The following is a 25,354-nucleotide window of genomic DNA, read 5'->3' as shown; positions in this document are numbered from 1 at the left end:
TAAAGAGGGGCATTACATAATGAAAAAGGGGTCAATTCTCCAATAACACATAACAATTCTTAAAGTGTAAGCATCTAACAATAGAGCATCAAAATTCATGGAGCCAGGACAGGTAGACTAAAAGGAGAAATAGATAAATTCACCATCCGAGTTGGAGACTTCAGCACCCCTTTCTTGGAAATGGACAGATCCAGAAGACAAAATCAGTAAGAACTTTAACTGAACTCAACACTATCAATTGGCTGGATATACTGAACAGCTATACACTACTTCATCCAATAACACTGAATATATATTCTTCTCAAGCTCATGTGGAACATTTACCAAGATAGACTACATTCTTGGCCATAACATACACCTTAAGAAATGTAAAAGAACAGAAATAAAACAATGTCTATTCTCAGACCACAATGGAATTAGACTAGAAATTGGTAACAAGTAGGTGGAAAATCCCCAATACTTGGAGATCAAACAACACACTCCTAAATAATGCAAGGGTCAAAGAAGAAATCTGAAGAGAAATTTAAAAAATTTTTTAGACTAAATAAAAACGAAAATAAAATTAGTCAAAATTTGGGGGATGCTGCAAAAACAGTGCCTAAAGGGAAATTTATAGCAGTGAATGCATACATTAGACAAAAAAATGAAGAAAGATCTAAAATCAGTAATCTAAGCTTCCACCTTAGAAAACTAGAAAAAGACAAATTAAACTCCAAGTAAACAGAAGTAATATAAAAATCAGAGCAGAAGTCATTGAAACTAAAACAGGAAATCAATAAAATCAAAAGCTAGTTCTTTGAAAAGATTAGTAAAGTTGATCTTCTTAGACTAACTCAGAAAAATAAGAAGACTCAAATTTCTGATATCAGAAGTGAAAGAGAAGACATCACTACAGGCATTATTGACTTTAAGACAATAAAGGAATATCATGAACCCCTCTATGGCCACAAATGTGATAACGGAGATGAAGTGGGCCAATTCCTTGAAAGACACCATCTGCCAAAACTCACACAAGAAGATATAGACAATCTGAATAGACCTACATCTATTAAAGAAATTAAATCAATAGTTAATAACCTTCCAAACCCAAAAACACCAGGATTAGATGGAGTCACTGGTAAATTCTTCCAAATATCTAAGGAAGAAATTACAGCAATTCTCTACAATCTCTTCAGAAGAAAAAAGCAGAGAGAATACTTCCTAGTTCATTCTATGAGGCCAGCATTACTCTAACAGAAAAACCAGACAAACATTTTATAAGAAAAGAAATCTATTGGTCAATCTCTCATGAACACAGATGTAAAAAATGTCAACAAAATAGTAACAAATTTAATCTAATTATTAAAAAAAATTACACACCATGACCAAATGGGATTTATCCCAGGTATGCAGGTTGGTTCAATATTAGAAAATCAATTAATGTAATCCTTCACGTCAACAGGCTAAAAAAGAAAAATCACACGATTATATCAATAGATACAGAAAAAGAATTTGAGAAAATCCAACACCCATTCATGATTTAAATGATCAATAAGCCAGGAATAGAGGAGAACTTCCTTAACTTGATAAAGAACATCTATGAAAACCCTACAGCTAACACCATGTTTAGTGGTGAGAAAGTGGAAGTTTTCCTTCTAAAATCAGGGAAAAGGCAAGAATGTCTCCTCTCATCACTTCTTTCGACAGCATAATGGAAATCCTAGCTAAAACAATAAGACAGGAAAAGGAAATAAAAGGTATACGGATTGGGAAGGAAGAAATAAAACTGTCTTTGTGTGCAAGTAACAAATTGCCTATATAAGAAGTCTGAATGAATACACCAAAAACTCCTGGGGAAAAAAAAAGGTTGTAGGATACAAGGTTAACATACAAAAGTCAATCGCTTTCCTATATACCAGCAAGGAACAAGTACAATTTGAAATTAAAAACACAATACCATTTACATCAGCACTCTAAAAATGAAAAGGTAGCATAATATTCTTATTCAGTATTCCTACCAGAGAAATGCCTATTCAAGTTCTTTGCCCATTTTTTAATCAGGTTATTTGATTATTTTGGCTCTTTAGTTCTAGGAGTTCTTTATGTATTCCAGATATTAACTACTTATAAAACAGATTTTTTGCAATTTTTTCCCATTCTATAGATTGCCTTTTCACTCTGTTGATTGTGCTCCTTGATGCAAAAAAAGCTTTTAATTTTGATGTAGTCTCATATGTCTGTTTTTGCTTTTGATGCCTATGGATTTTCTCCCTTTTTTACAACTTTTTGTCTCAGGGCAGGTCTCAGTCAGCACCTACACTGAGTGGCTAAAACTAGGATTAAAAGCTTGTAGTCTAACTAGTTTAAAGTACCAAAAGATAGAATTTGGGGAATCCAGAGCATCTGGAAATTGAAGAGAGAAATCCAGGAATGGAGAGAGCCACAAAGAAAGAGCCCAAAAATCTGTATATAAATGCTGACTGAATTACAAATCTATGTAGCAGACTCCAAGGAATCCTGCTAAAGTTGAAATAATTTATCAGTGGTTTTGGCTGATATTCAGAGGACACAGATCATAGAGCATAAGTCCACCTAAATTAATTGCCCACTGAAACAAAATAATAAACTCTCTTCAGAGGAATACAGAATCTCTACCAAAATCATTAATAATGTCCAGGGTATAATACAAAATAAATAGACATACAAAGAAACATGAAAATGTGACCCATATTCCTGAGAAAAGGCAATCAATGGAGATCAACCTCGAAATAAGGTTGTACTTGGCAGGTAAGAATTTTAAAGCCACTATTATACCTATACTCAAACATATAAAGGAAAATATGCTAATAATGAAAGCAAATAGGAAATCTCAGCAGAGAAATAGAAACTATATAAAGTAACCAAATTGAAATATATACTTAATATATATATTGGGATATATATATTTATATATATATAAATTTTTAAATTTACTAGATGAGGTTAACAATGCTCACCACTTCTATTTAACATTGTACTGGAAGTCCTAGCCAGAGCAATGAAACAAGAAAAGGAAATAAAGGGCATAAAGTTTGGCCAAAAAGAAAATTATTTGTCTTTGCAGAAGACATGTTTGTTTATGTAGAAAATCCCTTAATAAATATAAAACAGTATAACACCAGAAGCATGGAAAAAAAATGGAAAGTTGGACTTTACTAAAGTTAAAATCTTCTGCTTTGTAGAGGACACTGTTGAATCAAAAGACAAGTGACAGTGCATCTAAGGAATGTAGTCAATGATATTATAATAGTAATGTATCAGGACAGATGGTAGCTATACTTGTGGTGAATATTGCATGATGTATAAACTTGTCCAATCACTATGTTTTACACCTGCAACTAATGTTATACTGTGTGTCAACTATACTCAAATTTTAAAAAAAGACAAGCCACAGACTGGAAGGAATACAGTTGCGAAACATGTAACTGATAAAGAACTTACATGCAAAATATACAAAGAACACTTAAAACTCAACAATAAGAAAACAAACTACCCAATTAAAAAGAGGCAAAAGATTTGTACAGATGCCTCATTAAAGAACACATACAGATGGCAAATAAGCATACTAAAAAATGCTAAATATTATTCATCAAAAGAGAATTCTTTTAACAAGAATAATGTGAAATCACTGCACACATACTTGAAGGCCTAAAACTGAACTCACGATAGCAGTTGCTGGTGAGGATGTGAAGCAATAAGAACTTTCATTCATTGCTGGTGGGGATGCAAAATGGTACAAACACTTTGGAAGATAGTTTGGCAGTTTCTTACAAAGCTAAACATTTATGCTACTAGATATTAACCCAACTGATTTGAAGTTTATGTCCATGCCAAAATTCACACACAAATATTTATAGCAGCTTTACTTATAATCACCAAAAACTGGAAGCACCAAGGTTTCCTTTAATAGGTGAATGACTTAAACAAACTGGATATGCAATGAAATATTAATCAGTGACAAAAAAGAAATGAGACAAAAAATGACAAAAATACATGGATGAACCTTAATGACATGTGAATAAATGAAAGAAACCAGTTTGAAAGAAAAAACTATAGCGATGGTTAAGAAAAAAAATCAGTGGCTACCAGGGGTCTTGGGGGAAAAGGAAGGGGTCAAATAGATAAAGCCTAGGTTGGGTTTGGTTTTGTTTAAGGCGGTAAACTATTCCGTATGACACTGATTATGGATGCAGGACACTATGTATTTGTCAAATCCCATAGATCTTTATAGCACAAAGAATAAACCTGAATGTATGCAAATTTAAATAAATCATTTGAGAGGCTGGAGAATGCCAAAGGTGATAAAAATAATGTAACTGTAACAAATGACTGAAACAACCTTACTGAAGAGAGTAGGTGAGGTACTACCTTATATAACTTTGGAAATAAATGGTGTCTGTAAGATTAAAGGAAAAAGAAACTGTACATAACCACTGTACTCTGATTCTGCTATACATGTATCCTGGTAATGAACAACTAAGTAAATGAAAAGTGAGTTGTGGGGGCCAGGTTTTTACTATTGGAGTGGGATATTACAGATAAGCAAGAAGAAGAGGCTAAAATAAACCACATGGTAATGGATCAGAGTTGGAGACATTCGTATGAACTCATGTTCGCACGTGGTTATACACAAAAGTATTCATAGATATGTATACATACATAGGCTAGTATATGGGCATATATCTCCTTGGTCTGCTTAACAGTAATAGCATTCCAGTAGCAATGAGCACATCTTGCACCCAGACCTTGGCATCTAACACCATTCTCCAACAAAAGGAACCAGGCTTCTTGAAGAAATAGCTGACTTTCGCGTTAGGTCAGGAAATACACAAAATGAGCCTGATGCCTCTTGTTTTTCCAGAAAGTAAGGAAGTACACAAAAATTAAAGTGGGTGAAAATTAAAATGAGATAATGTGCTTGAAAGCAGTTTATAAAGCAAAATAGCTTATAAGAATTGTTTGTCAGTAAGAATAAATGGATCTGAGTAACATCCATGAGTTTTAGTGCATAGTCAGTATGATGTCTCTTTTGACTGCTCTGAAGTATTCCTGATTCTAGGCTGTAGAAGTTGTAGAATAAGTAATTCTGAATGAGAGAGATATCAATGTACTTAGAGAAAAGCCTTAAATGTCTTAGTACACAAATTGTCCCGTTTTCGATTCAAACAGAGATGAATAGCTACTCTTCCTGAATGTGCATGTTTTAGATTTATGAGAGTTATGAAGCCTGGATCATAAACTCTAAGAAGCCTATCCTGGAAGTTGAAGGCAATAAGAACCATTGGCAAATATCTGATAGCAGAGGCTTCCTGCATTCTAAACACCATGTGTTTTCTTTCTCGAAAATGAAGCCAATTCATTGCCCTCAGTGTCCCCCATCTAATCTGCTCCACATAAAACTACATAAAAATGTACAGTCATTATTCTCTCATCTCTCTACTTCAGTTTGCTTATCAGTAAAATGGGGATAATAAAACTCACATGACTGTTGTAAGAATTAGTTTAGTTAGCACACTGAAAGCACTTAGATGGTGCCTGGTATTAGTAAGTGCACAACAAATATCAATCTCTATTAATTTTTTACATTAGCCTTTGACACAGCCCTACAGAACTGCTTAGTAGTCTCCAAACAAATAATGTTTGTCAGAGCATCTGTATTTTGCACATGCATTTTCTTCTACCTAAAACCTCTTGTCCCCTCTCTTTCTTTTAATGCCTGGCATCCTTCACAGCCCATTCCAAATGTCTCCTTTGTGATGCTCTCCTAGTTTTCAAAGTCAAAGATAAACTTCCATCACGGCTTTACCACATAGTACTGAGAGTCTATTCAGCCCAGCAATGAACTATGCATCCACATAACCATGAGTTCTTACATCTGGAAGTCATGCAAAAAATGTTTATTGGGTAAAATGAAGTGACAAAAAGATAAAAAGCAGAACGATCTGGTTACAAAGTAGGAATGGGTTAACTTTAGATTTTATTGTAAAGAAACGCCCACAAGAGGGCAAGAGGTGCTTAAGAATGATAAAGGATGCATGGAGCACTGGGTGTTATGCACAAACAATGAATCATGGAACACTACATCTAAAACTAATGATGTAATGTATGGGGATTAACATAACAATAAAAAAATTTTAAAAAAAAGAATGATAAAAGAGATCTTGTTTGAAAGGGCACACTGAAAGTTTTAGCTCTGGAATTATGACTCAGTGACAACCCAGTAAGGACTCCACTCCCACTAGCTTGCAGGATCCACAGAAAAGCCATGAGATCAGTGGTTCTTGGCTTCACTGCCTTCCCTCTTGGAAGACGTCTCTCAGCTTTTCAGCATACCCAAATACCCAATATCCGATACCCACATTTCCTCTACCTGCTCAGGGATTCCTACCCTCTAGGAGTGCCGTTCTCAATATTGTTCTGACTTGGAACCTCCCCATCCCCTTACTTGCCTGATAGCCCATCTACTCAATGTTTTTAAAAGATCTATCCACGGTTTTTAACAACTTTATTGAGTTATCAGTGACATATAAGAATTGTATATATTTAAGGTGTACAACTTGACATTTTAATATATGTATACATATCTACAGAAAAGTTGAAGGAGAGGGGAGCGTCGGGCAGGTAGAGCTGGCTATCATCTTAAGTCCTGCCTTAAGGGTACAGGGTACTGGATACCTTTAAGGGTACAGGGTACTGCCATCTTAAGCTCTTTGCTGTCTGGAAGGCCTTGGACACTTCTACCTATGTACTCGACTAGCCAATCCCATAGCCCATCCTATTTCAGCAAAGTTTAGAACAACTACTATGAAAGTGGGTTCTAGGGGCTCCTGGGTGGCTTAGTCAGTTAAACGTCTGCCTTCGGCTCAGGTCATGATTCCAGGGTCCTGGGATCAAACCCCACATCAGGCTTGCTTAGCGGGGAGCCTGCTTCTCCCTCTGCCTGCCGCTCCCCCTGCTTGTTCTCTCTCTTTTGCTATCTCTCTCTGTCAAATGAATAAATAAAATCTTAAAAAAAAAAAAAAAGAAAAGAAAGAAAGTAGCTTCACCACGTCCCTGCTTCTAGGCAAAGATGTGACTAACCATTCAGACGTTAATTGTCTTACTGTTAGTTGCCTTGTCAGTGCAGGCTAGGGTCCAAGCACTGATTCTAGTCATAAATGTCTTATTTAAATGTCTATGGATGGAATCTCAAAATAATATTGGATTCCAGAACAGCAGTAATAGATCAGTGAAGATTACGGGCTCATTCACATCCTTGCAGACTTCTTGATCGTCTCTTCTCTGAACTGAGTAATTTTGATGTCTTGCTTCCAGAATCCCATGTTCTGCACATTTGATCAGTTCTGAAGCTTTCTTTTAGATCTCTTATAGGCCCTCATCCTGCAATCCCTTCCATTGCCTTATAAACAAGCACTCCAAACCATGAGTCCACCACGTTGCCCACTACTTCTCTCAGTTTCTGTACTGATAGCCTATTGAAATCCTCAGTAGAAGTAGATTATCCACCCTGTGACTAGTTTTTGTTGTTGTTTTTTAGTTTTTATTTATTTTTTAAAATATTTTTATTTATTTAAGTAATTTCTACACCCAGCGTGGGGCTGTAATCTACAACCCCAAGATCAAGAGTTGCATGCTCTTCTGACTCTACCAGCCAGGAGCCCCCCCCCTTTTTTTTTAATAGCCCTGATTGACTTCTTCTCTGAGACTACAAGTCTTGCTCCTCTCCCTCACACTTATCAGTCAATTTGTGATTGGTGACAAAAAATAATTCTCCCATGACTCTAGGAAGAACATGCATGCACACAGATAATCAATGCCAACATGACACTTTCTAAAAGTAATAGTGATAAAACACCACTACCAAATGGTACTGCCTGCATTTCTTTTTTATGAGGAAGAGAAAAAAAAGTAAACAGTTAATATCATACAGTGTTTTAGAGCAGACAGTCCTTTCATATCTATTTCAGTTCGATGCTTCTGATTGGTTTATCATTGCATTGTCAATTTGCTCCAAAAGTAAAACAATTCTATGCATTCCAATGTCTGAGAGAGGAGTGTGAGGCAGATAATTCAAACTGACTGACGCAGACACAAAGGTGACAGTGTGGACACTCCTCGGTTCCCCTTATGCTATCTCTCTTCCTTAGAGGAGGAAATGACAGTGGCTGATTCTAACTGTTTTCCAGGAGAGGCTGAATAGAAGTGTCCCTTCCTCAATAAGGTCTCCTTCTTTTGGTTTGGTGGAGGAGATTCCTTTGTCTGCTGTTTTCCCCTGGAACCCCACAGAAAGAACGTTATAAGTGTGAAAGATTGTGGGACCCAGGGCTGATTGTGGTAAGTCTGTGGGTGTGAGAAGATGGAGGGGCATTGAAGTGGGGGATGCAGTGGGGAAGCAGAATGGAACTTCAGTGTAGGTCAAGTATACAACCACGGCATAAAGTAGTTTAGAGGAAGAGAAAGGCTCTTTGCCCCAAAACATCCCTTCTACCAGCCTGAAAGAATGGCTGGAATGACCTCATTACTCATCCTGCTTCTTTAATACATTAAAAGCCTCTGATAAAATGCAAAGATTTAATCGAAAAGAAGTGTCATCTTAAGCTTAATTTAGCTCTGAGTCAAGCATAAGGAAATGGGACACCAGACAGGTAGGTTCTGATTAGTGGGAGCAAGTCAGGGAGGATGATTTCAGGAGAGATGCCTCACATAAGGAATTGCCAGAACAATGGATGCAATGTGAAAGTAACATGAGCCCAAGTTGGGGGATATGAGGTTTAGGAGAAGTGGACAGACATCAAAGACAGACTTACTCATTTCCATATTTTACTTCAGCCATCCCTAGTCAAACGTGAATCTCACTTCACATGTCATTTACTCAGGGAAATCTTGAGCTATGGGTCTGGGTCAGATTCTCCACGCTCTCTCAGATTCAAGGTACTTATCCCAGACTGTAGTCACACACTCAGTAGGAAGTTTGGTTGATTGATGTCTCTCTTGCCCACTGGACTGTAGCCTCAGGAGAGCAGGGACAAGGTGGGGGAGGGTGTCTGTGCTGCTCCTTTTATTCTCAACGTCTGGCATGGGGCTTCCTGTACTGTGATTACATGCGTGAATAGACACACAAGCCAAAAAGAACACATTGCATAGCAAAGTAATTGCCAAGTGATACAGCAAAGGCAAATAGCCTAGGAATCTGGAAAGGGGAAAAGAGCTGGAACACTGATACTGTCATGGAATCATAGAATCTTAGAGCCGAAAACACCTTGGAGATTGAGTGCTTCACTCATCTTAGTAAGCACTGTATAACTTACTACTTGCAATGCTAGATCTTTCCATTTTTGGAGAACTTTAATCTTTGGAAACATCCTTCCCATATTGAGCCAAAGAGTGCCCTAGTTATCTCTACTTGTTGTTTCTAGTTCTGTCTTCTGGAATTAGCAATTTAATAACAATAGCTAAAATGTATTAAAGACTGTGTGCCAGGCCATGTATTAAGAATTTTGTGTATGTTATATCAGTTAGCCCTTGAAGTGATCCCATTATTATTCACATTTTACAGATGAGAAAACTGAGGCTGGGAGATGTTAAGTACCATGTACAAGTTCACATAGCTAAGTAAATAGTAGAGCCAAGGATCCAAACCCAAGTCTGTCTAATTAAATTTAAACTCTTATCTTCCACACTTCATTATTGTCAGAGTAATTGCTTTACATGACATCCCAAATATGTGCAGTTGTGATACCTGTCCTGTGACCATTCTAACTATATTGTTACTTGGTTGTTCACATGTCAAAATAATAACAACCACTGAAGTGTTTAACTATGTGCCTTGCTCTGTACTATATTCGTTAATATACTATCTCAAAACATCCTATATAATAGATATTATTGTTCCCCTTTTACAGCTGAAACTCAGAGACTTGGAGCAAGTTGCCTGAAATGAGGCAAATAGTCAATGGTAGAGTCAGGATGAAAACCTGACTCTCTTACACCAAAGGGAAGGCTTATTTATTTATTTGTTTAAATATTGTTTCTTAATTTACCATCTTGATGTGGCTTAAAACTGAGATCCTCTTGAGAGCAAATTTTTAAAAACCATGAACTTAACCAATAGAACAAGAAATCAGATTATTGAAAAGAACAATAAAATAAATATTTGCCAAATTTGATAAAAAAAATAGTTTTAGAAACTTAAGAATAAGAAAGAAAACATGGCAAAAGATACACTAATGTTTTTTTAAATTATGAGAGAATGCCATATATAATTTTATAACAATGAACTTCAACCTAAACAAATGAATGGTTTTCTAGGAGACTTACTCAAAAGGTGTAGAAAACCTGACTTAGAGCAATAATCACATCAAAAATTGAAAAGGTAGTGAAAGATAACTTTTAATATGGAATCGTGGAATGCTATAACTTTCTCACTTTCAGCAATGGAAGCTTGTTCAAGACTTTTTTTTTTTAAGATTTTTATTTATTTGACAGAGAGAGAGAGCGTACAAGCAGGGGAGTGGCAGGCAGAGGGAGAAGCAGGCTCCCAGCTGAACAGGGAGCCCAATGTGGGACTCTCGATCCCAGGACCCTGCTAACTTTGGTAAAGAACAGAAAACTATAAAAAAGATTTTTATATAAAAATGGAAATTTAGAATTGAAAAACTCAATAACTGAAATTAAGAACTCAATAGATTCAACAGCAGATTAGATTAGATTGGATTAACATCACTAAAGGGAGAAATAATTGAAAGATATGCAAAAAATAATCCAAACTGAAGCAGAGGAAAAAGATGATTGACAACAGACAGAAGAACATATAAGACTGCTAGAATGTGTGAAAAGAGCTAGTATACATTTAACTGAAATTCCAGGAGATAAAAAATGAGACAAAAACAGTATTTGAGGAGACACTGACTGAGAGTTTCCCAGTTAAATAAAACATCAAGCCACATACTTAAGAAACCCTTTGAACATTAAGCAGAATAAACCAAAGAAAGCCACACTGAGGCCCATTATAGGAAACCTTCTAAAACAATTTTTAAAAGCAGCAGAGGAAAAAGACATATCACCTTCAAAAGAGCAAAAACAACACTGATACCTTATTCTCAACACAAATTATAAAAGCTAAAAAATAATTGAATGATGTCTTCAAAGGGCTGAAGAAAATAATTGGCAATCTAGAGTTCTATATCTGGCAAAATATACTTCAAAAATAAAGGTGAAGCAGAGAAATTTCAGACAAGCAAAAATTTGAGAAAATTTACTCACAAACCAACACTAAAGGAAACAAAAAAGGGAATTTTTCAGGTGGAAGGAAAATTGTTCTAAATGGAAGCACAGAGATTCAGAAAGAAATGAGAAACATAGAAAGGGAAAATATATGGGTAAATGTAAATAAATATTAACTGCATAAAAATATAATTTTATTAAGTTCAAATAAATATGAAATTAATTTACCAACAAGAATAGTACAAAGGTACAAGGGGATCAATAGAGCTACAGTGTTCTAAGAATCTGCAATTATCCAGAAAGAAAAAGTACTCATTTATATTAGAAAATAATAAGATACAGATTGCAGCTTATAATCTCTAAGGTAAGTAGTAAATACGTATGTGTGCGTATTCTATTAGTTTGTTAAATATGTATACATACATATGTTAACATAATACATATAAATATATATGTATAACATATATTAATATATATACATATTAACAAATAACATTAACATATAACATATATATAGTTAAATGTATACATATTTTACAAACTAATAGAAATGAATAAAACAAATACTTTCCAAAAAGTTAAAAAAAGAAAAACATGGAATTTGCTGTTTCTGGGACTCCAATTGCACATATATTATGCCTTTGTCTATCCTATTGTCATATACTCTTTCTATATATTATGTGCCCTTTTGTTTCTCATTGCTTCCACCTTTAATCATTTTCTGACCTATTTTTCCATTCTGTTATCCTCTTCTCAGCAGTGTCTAATCTGCTGTTAAGTAGTAAGATGATATATTTAGACACAAACATGTCTATAATTACATTAAATGTCCAGCTGACAAAACAACTATTCTCAGACTAGATGAAAAACAAAATCCAACTCTACATTCTTTACATAATAAATACCTTAGATATCATGATACAGAAAGTTTAAGAATAAATGGATGAAAAAAATAGCATAAAACACTAACCAAAACAAAGCTTCTAAGTGTATTAATATCAGACATAGTAAATTTTAGGGTAAGAAATATAGAGATATTTCTTTAGCAGAGAAAAAGGAAGATAAATATTTTAGTATGATAAAGAAAGTCATTTTGCCAGAAAGATATAAAAATTATAAATTTATATTTACCAAAAGAAACCATAATCTCAAAATATATAAAATAACTATTGACAAAACTTAAAGGAGTAATAGACAAATTCACAACTACAATGGGAGATATTTAGTGAAATTTTTTATCAAAATATACCATATACATAAAGTACACAGTTAAAAATATAAAGCTCCATAGTGGGAGATTTTAACATGTTTTTTTAAAAACTATTTAAAAAGCAGACAAAAATCAATGAGGACATAAAAGATTTAAACAACATATTTAACAAATGACTTAAGTTACATATAGAATACTGTACCCAATAACTGTAGAATCCATTTCAAAGGCATATGGACTTAGCAAAACATATATGCTAAAATAGTTTTTAACTATTTCTAAAGCAAGTCTCAAAACATTTTTGAATTATGCAGAATATGTTCTGACCACAGTAGATTAAACTAGAAACAATAACACAAAGATAATAAGAAAATCTCCATATAATTGAAATTAAGTAATATGCTTCTAAATAACCCATAAGGCAAAGAAGAAATAATAGATATTTTAAAAATCAAATTATTATGAAAAATATGACATATAAAATATGTAGGATACAGCTAATAGGGAAAAGTATATAGCCTTAAGTGCATATATTTGGGGGAAAAGAAAGTTAATTTGAGAATCAATGATCCTATATATTAATACGAAAAAGATAGAAAACCAAGTGGGGGGAAAATTGGGCAAATGTCACAAACAGGCATCTATGAAAAAGTTAGCCAAGCTGCCAAAAAGGTGAGAAAACATGCTCAACTCAGTTATCAGAGGTGGCAAATTTAAACCCATTGAAATGCAACTAAACATCAACCAGAGCGACTAAAATATTTTAAAAAGACTCATAATACCAAGTGTTGGTGAGCAAATTAAACAACTAAAATTCTCATACAGTTCCTTAGGAATATAAATTTATTCAATCATTTTGGAAAGTAGTTGTTAAGACCTATTAAAGTTCAACACATGCATACTCACTGATCCTACTTTTTCATTTTTAGTAGAAACACATATGTGTACACCCAAAGGACATGTACGAAAATGTCCAAAGTAGGATTATTCATAATAGTTTAATATTGAAAACTATTCACATATCCCTCAATAACAGAGTGGATAAATAAATTGTGGCAGATTTTATATAATGAAATATCGTATAAAACCTAAAAATATCGTACAAAACCTTCACACAAGATGAATCTCATTGAGAAAAGAACACGAAAGTATGTAAACAGTATGATTTCATTTATGTAAAATGCAAAACTAATCTCTGTACTATCTTCTGAATTGTTTCTATAAATTTAAAACTGTCCTAAAAAGTAAAGTTTAGGGACACCTGGGTGGCTCAGTCGATTAAGCATCTGCCTTTGGCTCAGGTCATGATCCCAGGGTCCTGGGATGTAGTCCCACATCAGGCTCTTTGTTCAGTGTGGAGCCTGCTTCTCCCTCTGCCCCTCCCCTGCCCCAGCTCATGCTCTCTCTCTTTTATTTTATAAATAAATAAAATATTTAAAAAAAAACTAAAGTTTATTTTAAAAACCAATAAATAAACAATATAAACAATACAAATTGCAAAAGACCAGAAAGCTTTCCTTGGGTGATGGGCATAAAGAGAATTTTCAAATTTTTTTGTGTGTTTTCTGCATGTTTGAAAGTTTTCATAATGAACATGTATTACTTTGTGCATTAAAAAAAATACAATTTAAAGCCAAGGCAAACACAAACTAGCGCACTTTTGTCTCTTCCTTCACCCACTCACTCCTTTTCGGACCTTCACACAATCTGCCTGGTTGTAGGCAAAGGGACCTGTTCCTGTCTTCTTAAACCCTAGGGGAGGAGCCTGGAGTGAGACAGTAAAAGGGAAAGATGACACTTGGCTAGAACAGAGTTTGTTTACTTTAAAAAGAAATTGTGTAAATAATGCACTTAACACCTATGCTCAGCACAGCATTAGTATGATAGCCAATCTCAATGTCCATAAACAGATGAATGGATAAACAGGTTGTGGTACATCCATACAAGGGAATACTATTCTGCTATAAAAAGGAAGGAAGTTCTGACACATGCTACAACATGGATGAACTTTGAAATCATGCTATGTGAAAAAGCCAGTCACTATAGATCACATAATGTATGGTTCCATCTTTGTGAAATATTCAGAATAGAATCCCCTAGAGTCAGCGAGCAGATTGGTGGTTGCCAAATGATGGATGGAGGGGGATCTGGTAGTAACTGTTTAATGGGTATGAGATAGGTTTCCTTTTGGAGTGAAGAAAAGATCTTGAAACTAGGTAGAGATGGTGGTTGCACAGCATTGGGCATGTACTAAATGGCACTGAATTGTTCACTTCAAAATGGTTAATTTTATGTTATGTGAATTTCCAATAAAATTTTTTAAATCCTCTATAAAATGTTAAAATATGAAAAGAAACTGTAGAAATGAGCCCCAAAGGGGCCCTCCATCTCCCCGGGGCAATGCGCACACCAGTTTTGAAAATCCTCCATGCCTTGTGAGAGAATGCACGTTAAAGGCAGAATCTCTGGCTCACAGTCTAAAGACTTCAAAACCCACTCGCATAGGAAAGGTGGGTAGGTGTGCCAGTTGGATTTAGAACAGTGGAGACATAAGCATGCAAAGTTTTGGAGAAGGCCAAAATACCTGGAGGGGAGAAGAGTAACTCCCTGGTCAGAGTGACAGCTTCAGATTCAGAAAAAATCTGAGTTTGCCTCACAGCCCAGTTCCCAGCTGTGAGAATCTCTTCCTTTCTCTGAGCATCAGTTCTCCATATGCAATACAGGAGTCCCAAACCCCCAATCCCTAAAAGCTCTGAAAGTAAGTTCTACTCTAAGTTTGGTGAAAACTCATTGATTGCACAACCTGCCTGGCCTGAAGTAAAACTATTTATAGTCTTTATTTATTCCACTGAATATGAATATTCATCCATTTCACCATAGAAATATTAATGTATTTGATTAGAGCATGCTGCCACAGACCCAACTGTACTATATATTTAGTTAATATGTAGTACAGGCACCTCATTACCTTACAATGTCTGCAAAATAAATAAATTAACTAATTAATTCCAAAACTCATTTGGCCCTGAGGGTTTTGGATGAAGACTGAGGACCTGTAAATGCTAAAATGTATTAAATGCTTGCTATTTTCTAGGCATGGTGCTTCGTGCTTTGCCTACATTTTCTCATTTGTTGCACATAAAATCTGTCACAAATTGGAACTGAGTAAATGTGAGCTGCTATTACGAAGTGGCGTTAATGTGGGAAGTCTCCATAGAAAAAGTGTCCTTCAAACAAGGGTTTAAAAGTAACAAATTGGGAGGGGGATGGTGGATAGCGTGGGAAAGGCTGCTACAAAAGGTGGGAGGAGTGGGTTATTTCCATTCTCAATTTTCCCCCATCCCAAATGCTGAGGAAAGAAAACAGTTGGCAACAGGTTATGAACCCTTGGTGAGGAGTTCGGATTTGCTAATGGACAGTAGGAGGGCCTGAGGAGTAAGGGCCATGTGTTGTGCATTTCACAGTCCAGCTAGAAATTGGATTTCCATCACTTCCCCTCACTCTAGCTCTTCCACACAAAATCAAATGAAGATAAAATACAGACATTACCACGATGGAGAAAAACCCTATGTGGGTAGTTCTTTAAGGATACTGAATACAAAGGCTACATTCATTTAAGCTTTATTATAAAAGGTATCCTTCTCTAAGAACCTGAACATATTTAAATCTTAGCAATGTCACATCAAGGCATTCCTGAATAATTGAGAGAGGGCAAAAAGAAAAGCGCTCATTTTGCGGAGTCGAAATTGAGGAGCACAGATTCAGTATCTTGCCCAAGGTCACAATCTGCCTAGAATAATGCCAGGGAGAGGGCACAAACATCCTTTCTTTCAACAATAGATTTATTCACTGCCCTAAGGTGCACTTAGAGATTGTTGAATCAAGAACAGTTCTGAGGAGGAATCATCAGAGAAGCCTTGCTCTCAACTCCAGTCCCCAGCACCGTTCTAAGCGTCCTCTTCTGTTATAGGTTATCTTATCCCAGGTTAAACCAGGCCACAGGGATCCAGAAAGTTCTCAAAGGAGAGCCCACAAAGTGATTGGCAATGAAAGGCAAAAGGGTTGTACCTCTGTCTCTCTGGCATGAGACAGAATCAGACTCCCAGCCTAACTCCACCACCAGCCCCTTGGTTGTCCTCGGGAATGACTTCCGTCATCAAATAAGAGGATTTGACAGCTGACCTGTAAGGTGATCTTTAAAAGTTTTTAAAATATAAAATAAAATATAACTTTGGCTATATAGAAAAGTTGTGAAAAATAATATAAAGAATTTGTATATGACCTTTATCCAGATTCCTCAAAAGTTAACATTTCACCCTATTTATCATTTTCTTTCCCTGTGTGTGTGTATGCACACACACATGTGTAAACTGTATGAGAGTAAATTGCAGACATGACACCCCTTCACTTCAGAATAGCTTTCCTAAAAACATACTCTGATATTGCCATAGTATAATTATAAAAATAAAAAAGTAGTTTCGGTAACAACACTACTTTCTAAAGATTTCACCAATTACTCCAATGATGCCTTTTATCACAAAAGAAAATCCAGAAACCTATTGCATTTATTATCATGTCTCTAATTTAGTCTCTCTTAATCTAGAAAAGCTCCTCAGTTGGTGTTATGTTTCATGCCATAGACATTTTTGAAGAATATAGCTCAATTCTTCTTTTGAAGAATGCCCTTCGAGTTGGGTTCTTTGAATGTTTCCTGGTGATTCGATTTTACTTATTTGGCAAAAACACCACAGAAGTGATGTTGTGTTCTTCTTAGTGCATCATTTCAGGAGGCATGTAATGTCAATTTGTCCCACTACTGGTAATGTCAATTTCGATTGCTTATTTAAGGTGGTGTGTGCCAAGTTTCTCCACTGTAAAATGACTATTTCCCCCCTTGTAATGTTAGTGTCTTATGAAAAGAAACAGATTATGTAAGATTCTAATACTCCTCAAACTTTCACCCATTAGTTTTAACACCCATTAAGATTTCTTGACTAAATCAATTATGATGATGATAGTTGCCAAATGGTGATTCTTCATCATTTCCTCTACATTTATTTATATCATGGTGGACTCATGGATTCTTACTTATTAATGGCTTATATTCCCTTAGTATTATTATTTATCTTTATGTCCAAATTGTCCTAGATTCTCTAAGACCTTCTTTGTCCCTAATATTCTATGAGAAGACTAAGCATTACCGGCTTGTAAACACTCATTATTTTTTTAAGGGTGATGTTTAAATTGCAAACCAAGTTGAACCACTCCCTAAAATTCACCAAAGAAAGAGACACCATGGTTGAGTGCCCAAGCCCTGAAAAAATGGATTGAAAGCTTTGAACCTAAGTGTTTATGGGGTAGAGAGAAAGCAACTATGTGAAGGGTGGGGGCATAAGGACGGCTAAGTCCATGAACTGTAGAAACCTCTCTGATAGACGGTTGGTTTGAGTTTCCTGTTTCACTCAGGTTGTAGCTGAAGGTTATTTACTTAACCTTTTCTACAAGCTGAGTCTGATCAGCCATGCATCTCTTCCATTCTCAGATTTATTCTAACTACCTCCAGTTGGTTCCCACCCTCTCCTAATTCTCCCTCTATATCTTCCCCCACCTAGCCGGAAATAGAGCCCCTGGCTCTCACTTGTGATGCTGAAGGAATTACTTGGAAATAGTTTATTCAAGCATGTTGAATGGCACTTGCAACTTGTGGGGGTGGTTCTTGCGAGTAATAAAAACAAAACCTCACTGCGTAGGAGAACCCAAATATAATCTATAGGGATGCAGCATGTATGCCTCTTGTGTTGGGTCATTCACTGGCCACTCTCATCTCAATTCCACCCTTTAGGTAAATCTATGTATTTATTGGCTCGGGCTGATAAGGAATCTTTCTCTTCTCAAACTGGGCTCCACTTAGGAAATAACAACATGCCGGAAAACCACGCAGAATAACTTAATGCCTTGGCCCAAACGCAGCCATCTAAATTGGTTTAACATCTTTAGGCTGAGGCAGAGGACAGCTGGTCATAACCTGCGTTTTCTGGACTCTCTGGACAGAATGAAGGGGTGGGGCCCGTGGGAGGGAGCAGCCTCATTCCCTCTGATCACCCTTGGAAACTCAGCTCAGTGGCCTGGCACCACAGGAATCTGCACATGGGCTCTGAGAAGGCCAGGGAAGCCTGCACTTTAGTGGTGGCATTTAGTTATTCCTCTGAAATGCTAATGAAGAGTTGATTTCAGAATTGCTAACAAAGTTCTCAGACTTGTTAATGTATCACTCCCTCTGAAGGCCAGAGACAGCAGCACTAACAAATGGCCTGAAGAACCCAAGAAGGAATTATTGCCTTAGTTGAAAGACTTCCAGGGAAAGACAGTTTCCAGCTCTCCGTGAGGCCACATCTGCTCTCTCAGTCCTCTGGTAGCCAAACCTTGTTTGTTTCCTCTAACCTACATCTCTCCAGCTGATTTTAGCCTAATTTCCTGCTCATCACCTTTCTCAAAATACATAGCCAAAGGCCCTCCCTCTCTCCTTTCAAGTCACCCTTCTCTTCTTAGATTAAGGAGAAAAGGTGAGATGGCAATTGTGGGATGAGGAGGTCGTGGAAACTGACACTGAATGCTGCTAGTGTCGTGGTCTTTACACCAGGATCACGTTTGAGCCTCGCGACAAAGGAGGTAGAACTAAGGAAACCGAGGCTCGGAGAAAATGAATGATTTGCCAGGGCTCTGAAATCCAATCTTCTTTCCCTGTTCTGAGCTACCTCTGATGAGTCTATAGTCAGAGCATGGCTACAAGTTTTCTGTATGGCTTTTAGGGAATTGTATAATTTCTTTGACCCTGATTTAGCGACAATAAAATAGGGATTTGTGGATTTGTGTGTGTGGGTGTGCAGATGTATACATGGAGAGAGATAGATATGACTATCCATGTGAATATACATATTTGTGTACATACCCACACACACAAATCCCTATCTTATTGTTGAAAAAAACAGGTTCAGGAAATTATATGATTTGCTGAAAGTCGTACTGGGAGGGATAAGGATGTATATACGCTCCATCTCCTTATCTCCCCCTTCCCTAACTAACCCACATTAATTTGCTTTCTGTCTCATCACTCCAGGAAACAGCTTTTACTAAAGTTATCAGTGACATCCATGTTACTGCTTCCAGTGGATAATTACAGTCCTTATTTATTTCATTATATTAGTTTCAGGTGTACAACATAATGATTCATTATTTGTTATATATCATGAAATGATCACCACAAGTCTAGTTAACATCCATCCCCACATATAGTTATAATTTTTTCCCTTGTAATGAGAACTTTTAAGATTTGTTCTTTTAGCAACTTTCAAAATATACAATAGAGCATTACTAACTATAGTCCCCATGCTGTACATTACGTCCCCAGGACTTATGTATTTTATAACTGGAAGCTTGTACCTTTGGACCCCCTTCACCCATTTTACCCAACTCCTATCCCAATCAGTTCTCTGTATCTATGAGTTTGTTTATTGGTGGTGGTGTTGTTTGGGTTTGTTTTTTTTAGATTCCACATATAAATGAGATCACATGGTATTTGTCTTTCTCTGATTGACTTCTCTCACTTAGCATAATGTCCCAGGACCATCCATGTTGTCACAAATGGCAAGGTTTCCTTCTTTTTTATGGCTAAATAACATTCCATTATATATATCACATTTTCTTTATTCATTCATACATCAGTGGACACTAGTGGTTGTTTCCATGTCTTGGCTATTGTACGTAAGGCTGCAATGAACAAGGGGAGATGGCTGCAAATATCTTTTCAAGTTAGTGTCTTCATTTCCTTTGGATATATCACACTGGATCATGTGATACTTCTATTTTTAATTTTTTTGAAGATTTATTTATTCATTTTGAGAGAGAGGGAGAGCATGCGCACACGAAGAGGGGAGGGGCAGAGGGAGAGAGTCCCGAGCAGACTCCGCGCTGAGCCTAGAGCCTGTCTTGGGCCTCAATCCCATGACCCCGAGATCAAGACCCAAGCCAAAACCAAGAGTCGGAGGCTCAACCAACTGTGCCACCCAGGTGCCCCCTATTTTTAGTTTTTCGAGAAAGCTCCATACTGTTTTCCATGGTAGCTGTACCAATTTACATTCCCACCAGCAGTGCACAGGATTCCCTTCTCTCTACCTCCCACCAATACTTGTTATTTCTTCTCTTTTTGATAATAGCCACTCAAACAGATGTGAGGCAATATCTCATTGTAGTTTTGATTTGAATTTCCCTGATTAGTGATATTGAGCACCTTTTCCTGTACCTGTTGGCCATCTGTATGTTTCCTTTGGAAAAATGTCTAGTCAGATACTCCGTCCAATTTTTAATCAGATTAATTTTTTTGGCCACTGAGTTGTATGAGTTCTTTATATATTTTGAGTATTAGTCCCTTATCAAATATATGATACGCAAATGGTTTCTCCCATTTAGGATTGCCCTCTCATTTGGTTGATGATTTCCTTTGCTGTGCAGGGCTCTTTAATTTGAGGTAGTCCCAGTTCTTTATTTTGTTTTTGTTGCCTTTGCTTTTGGTGTCAAATCCAAAAATTTATCACCAAGACTGATGTCAAGGAGCTTACTGCTTATGTTTCCTTCTAGGAATTTCATGGCTTCAGGTTTTACATCCAAGTTTTTAGTCCGTTTTTAGTTAGTTTTTGCATATGTTTTAAGATAATGGACCAGTTTCATTCTTTTGCATGTACTGTCCAGTTTTCCCACCACCATTTATTGACAAGACTGTCCTTTCCCCATTGTATATTCCTGACTCCTTTGTCATGAATTAAGTGAGCATATATGTTTGTTTCTGGGCTCATTATTCTGTTCCACTGATTTATGTGCCTGTTTTTATGCTAATATCACACTGCTTTGATTACTATAGTTTTTGTAATAACATTTGAAATCAGGAAGTGTGAGGCCTCCAGCTTTGTTCTTCTTTCTCAAGATTGCTTTCTCTATTCAGGGTCTTTTGTGGTTCCAGACAAATTTGAGGATTGTTTGTTCGATTTCTGTGAAAAATGTCATTGAAATCTGAATCTGATGAGATCTTGCCATTTGCAACGACGTGGATGGAACTGGAGGGTGTTATGCTGAGCGAAATAAGTCAATCAGAGAAAGACATGTATCATATGACCTCACTGATATGAGGAATTCTTAATCTCAGGAAACAAACTGAGGGTTGCTGGAGTGGGGGGTGGGGTGGGAGGGATGGGGTGGCTGGGTGATAGACACTGGGGAGGGTATGTGCTATGGTGAGCGCTGTGAATTGTGCAAGACTGTTGAATCACAGATCTGTACCTCTGAAACAAATAATGCAATATATGTTAAGAAAAAAAAAAAAGAAGAAGAAGATAGCAGGAGGGGAAGAATGAAGGGGGGGAAATCGGAGGGGGAGACGAACCATGAGAGACGATGTACTCTGAAAAACAAACTGAGGGTTCTAGAGGGGAGGGGGGTGGGAGGATGGGTTGACCTGGTGATGGGTATTAAAGAGGGTACGTTCTGCATGGAGCACTGGGTGTTATGCACAAACAATGAATCATGGAACACTACATCAAAAACTAATGATGTAATGTATGGTGATTAACATAATTTAAAAAATTTAAAAAAAAGAAATCTGAATCTGTAGATTGCTTTGAGTATTATGAACATTTTAACAATATTAATTCTTTCAATCCTTAAGCACAGTATATTTTTACATTTATTTGTGTCTTCTTTAATTTCTTTTATAATGTTTTATAATTTTCAATATACAGATCTTTCACCTCCTTGATTAAATTTATTCTTAGGTATTTAGTCTTTTTGATGGAATTGTAATAGGATGGGATTTTCTTCATTTTTTTTTTAAGATTTTATTTATTTATTTGACAGAGAGAGAGAGCGAAAGCAGGAACACAAGCAGGGGGCAGTGGAAAAGGGAGAAGCAGGCTTTCCACCTAGCAGGGAGCCCAATGTGGGGCTGGATCCCAGGACCCTGGGCCAAAGGCAGACACTTAACAACTGAGCCACCCAGGCCCCGCCCCTTAATTTCTACTTTTAATTGTTATCAGTGTATAGAAACCACAACAAATTTTGGTATATTGATTTTATATCCTGCAACTTTACTAAATTTATTAGTTCTAACAGTTTTTTTGGTGGAGTCATTAGGGTTTTCTATATATAATATCATGTCTTCTGCAGATAGTGACAATTTTACTATTTCCTTTTTTAATTGGATGCCTTTATTTCTTATTCCTGTCAAATTGTTCGAAGATTCCCAATACAATAATGAATAAAAGTGACAAGAGTGGACATCCTAGTCTTGTTCCTGATCCTAGAGGAAAAACTTTCTGCTTTTCATTGTTGAGTATGATGTTGGCTGTGAGTTTGTCATATATAGCTTTTATTATGTTGGGGTACATTTTCTCTATACCCACTTTGATGAGAGATTTTATCATAAATAAATACTGAATTTTGTCAAATGCTTTTTCTACATCTATTATGATGATCATATGATTTTTATCCTTCATTTTGTTAATGTGGTGTATCATGCTGATTGATTTGTGGGTGTTGAACTATCCTTGCATCACTGGAATAAATCCCACCTGATTATGGTATACAATCCTTTTAATGTATTGTTGAATTCAGTTTGCTAATATTTCACTGAGGATTTTTGCATCTATGTTCATCAGGGATATTGGTCTTGTCTGGTTTTGGTATCAGAGTTATGCTGACCTCATAAAATGAGTTCAGAAACACTCCCTCCTCTCTATTTTTGGAAGAGTTTGAGAAGGATTGATATTAATTCTTCTTTAAATATTTGATAGACTTCACCAATGGAGGCACCCGGTCCTGGACTTTTGTTTGTTTTTTGTTCATTGTTGTACAGTCCTTATTTTACTTAAACTTTCTAGAGGATTTGACCCCTTTCCTTCTAAGATTACTCTCTTCCCATGACTCTCACCACCCAAAACCTCCTAATTCTCTTCCAACCTCTTTGGCTGCTATTTTTCTTTCTCCCCTATGGGCTCTTTATCTTTTATCCAGCAATTAAATATTGGACTTATTAAGAAATTCCCTTCTCATTCTGTATTCTTTTTTTTTTTTAATGAGAGCAGATAGCAAGAGAGGGAAGAGGGTCAGAGGGAGAAGCAGACCCCCCGCTGAGCAGGGAGCCCGATGCGGGACTCGATCCCAGGACTCCAGGATCATGACCTGAGCCGAAGGCAGTCGCCTAACCAACTGAGCCACCCAGGCGCCCTCTCATTCTGTATTCTTACCTAAGGTGATTTAATCCTTTTTTCCTCATAGAAAGAAATCCTATTTCCCTCATAGAAATTTACCTTTAGTCTATACCTTTTCTCCTATAGTCAGGTTTATATATTTAAATCCACTGACTCTCCCACTTACATGTTCAAAAGCAACTTGAACTTGAAATTTTCAAAACCTAACTCGGGATTTTTCCTCCTAAAACATACTTATTTTCCAATATTTCCTATTTCAGTGAATGGAAACATTATCCACCGAGTTTGACAACTTACAAATTAGGTGTCATCACTCCCCCTTCATATGTAATCTATCACTAAGTTTTCAGTCTCCTCTTTATTTCCAGCATCACAACCCAAGTTGACTAACAGCATCTCTTACCTGGACTCCTGCTGATCTTCCAAATCTACTCTGATTCCCCTCCAATCTGTTCTCTACACTGCAACCAGAGTGATATTTGTGAAACTTGAATGTGACAATGTCATGCTCCCTACTTAAAATCTTTAGTAGCTTTCCTTTCTCCCACTGTAGAATCCATAATCCTTGACATGGTCCACAAAGTCTGCCAGATCTTCCCCTCTTGACTTCTCCAGCTCATCAGAACCTCCTTCTGTAGGTTCCAGCTACACCAACCTTCTTTCAGGTGTCTAAGTATGCTTTGTCCCTACCCTTCACAGGGCCTTTGTACATGCTGTTCCTACAGCCTGGAATACTCCTCTCCCTTCATCTTAGCAACTCCTATAATTTATTTTCATTTTTTTAGGAGTTCTTCCCAGTCATAACTTCCTCGGGGAAGCCTTCTGTGATTTCCTTGATTTAGTTGAATGTCCCTGTTATATGCTGTCATAGAATTAATAACAGTAGAAACTCTCTTAAACGACCTCTACTTAGGGCGCCTGGGTGGCTCAGTTGGTTAAACGACTGCCTTCGGCTCAGGTCATGATCCTGGAGTCCCTGGATCGAGTCCCGCATCAGACTCCCTGCTCAGCGGGGAGTCTGCTTCTCCCTCTGACCCCCTTCCCTCTCATGCTCTCTCTCATTCTCTCTCTCAAATAAATAAATAAAATCTTTAAAAAAAAAAAAAAAAACCTCTACTTAACTGAATTCCCAGAATCACCAACTCTTTCCACCTCTCTGTGAAGCATACTGATTGATACCCACAATGCTGTGAATGCTGGAAGCTGGTAGACCACTCTTTACTATAGTTGGATATTTCTACTTCTCTCTTGTTTAGTTTTTGCTTATCAAGAGTCATTTATATTTGTTCCCAAATTGATTCATGCTAGTTGTACATGCTAATTGTAATTTATATAATTGAATTTAATATTACATAAGCCAATGAAATGTGAAAATAAAACGGTATTCATATACATGAAAACTAAGTTGAATAATTTAGGAAGAGTTGATAAAGGTAAGACACCAAAAGTTGCTTAGGAGTGAGTGAAACAATTCTAAAATATTGGAGAAAGGATTATAAAACTACAGAAGAATTCTGCAGTCAGATTTTTTTTGAACTCTATCTTTAACTTCCACCACCACTTTAAAGAAATGAAAACAGGAAATCACAGATGATGCATTAAGGGTGTGTTTTATATAAGAAAGATGACAGAGAAAAGGCATTGGCCT

This window comes from Mirounga angustirostris, unplaced genomic scaffold (assembly GCF_029215605.1).
Source record: "Mirounga angustirostris isolate CCGP_5_RB_7025 unplaced genomic scaffold, mMirAng1.0.hap1 SCAF_5, whole genome shotgun sequence".
Lineage (NCBI taxonomy): Eukaryota > Metazoa > Chordata > Mammalia > Carnivora > Phocidae > Mirounga > Mirounga angustirostris.
This window is presented reverse-complemented; position numbering follows the sequence as displayed.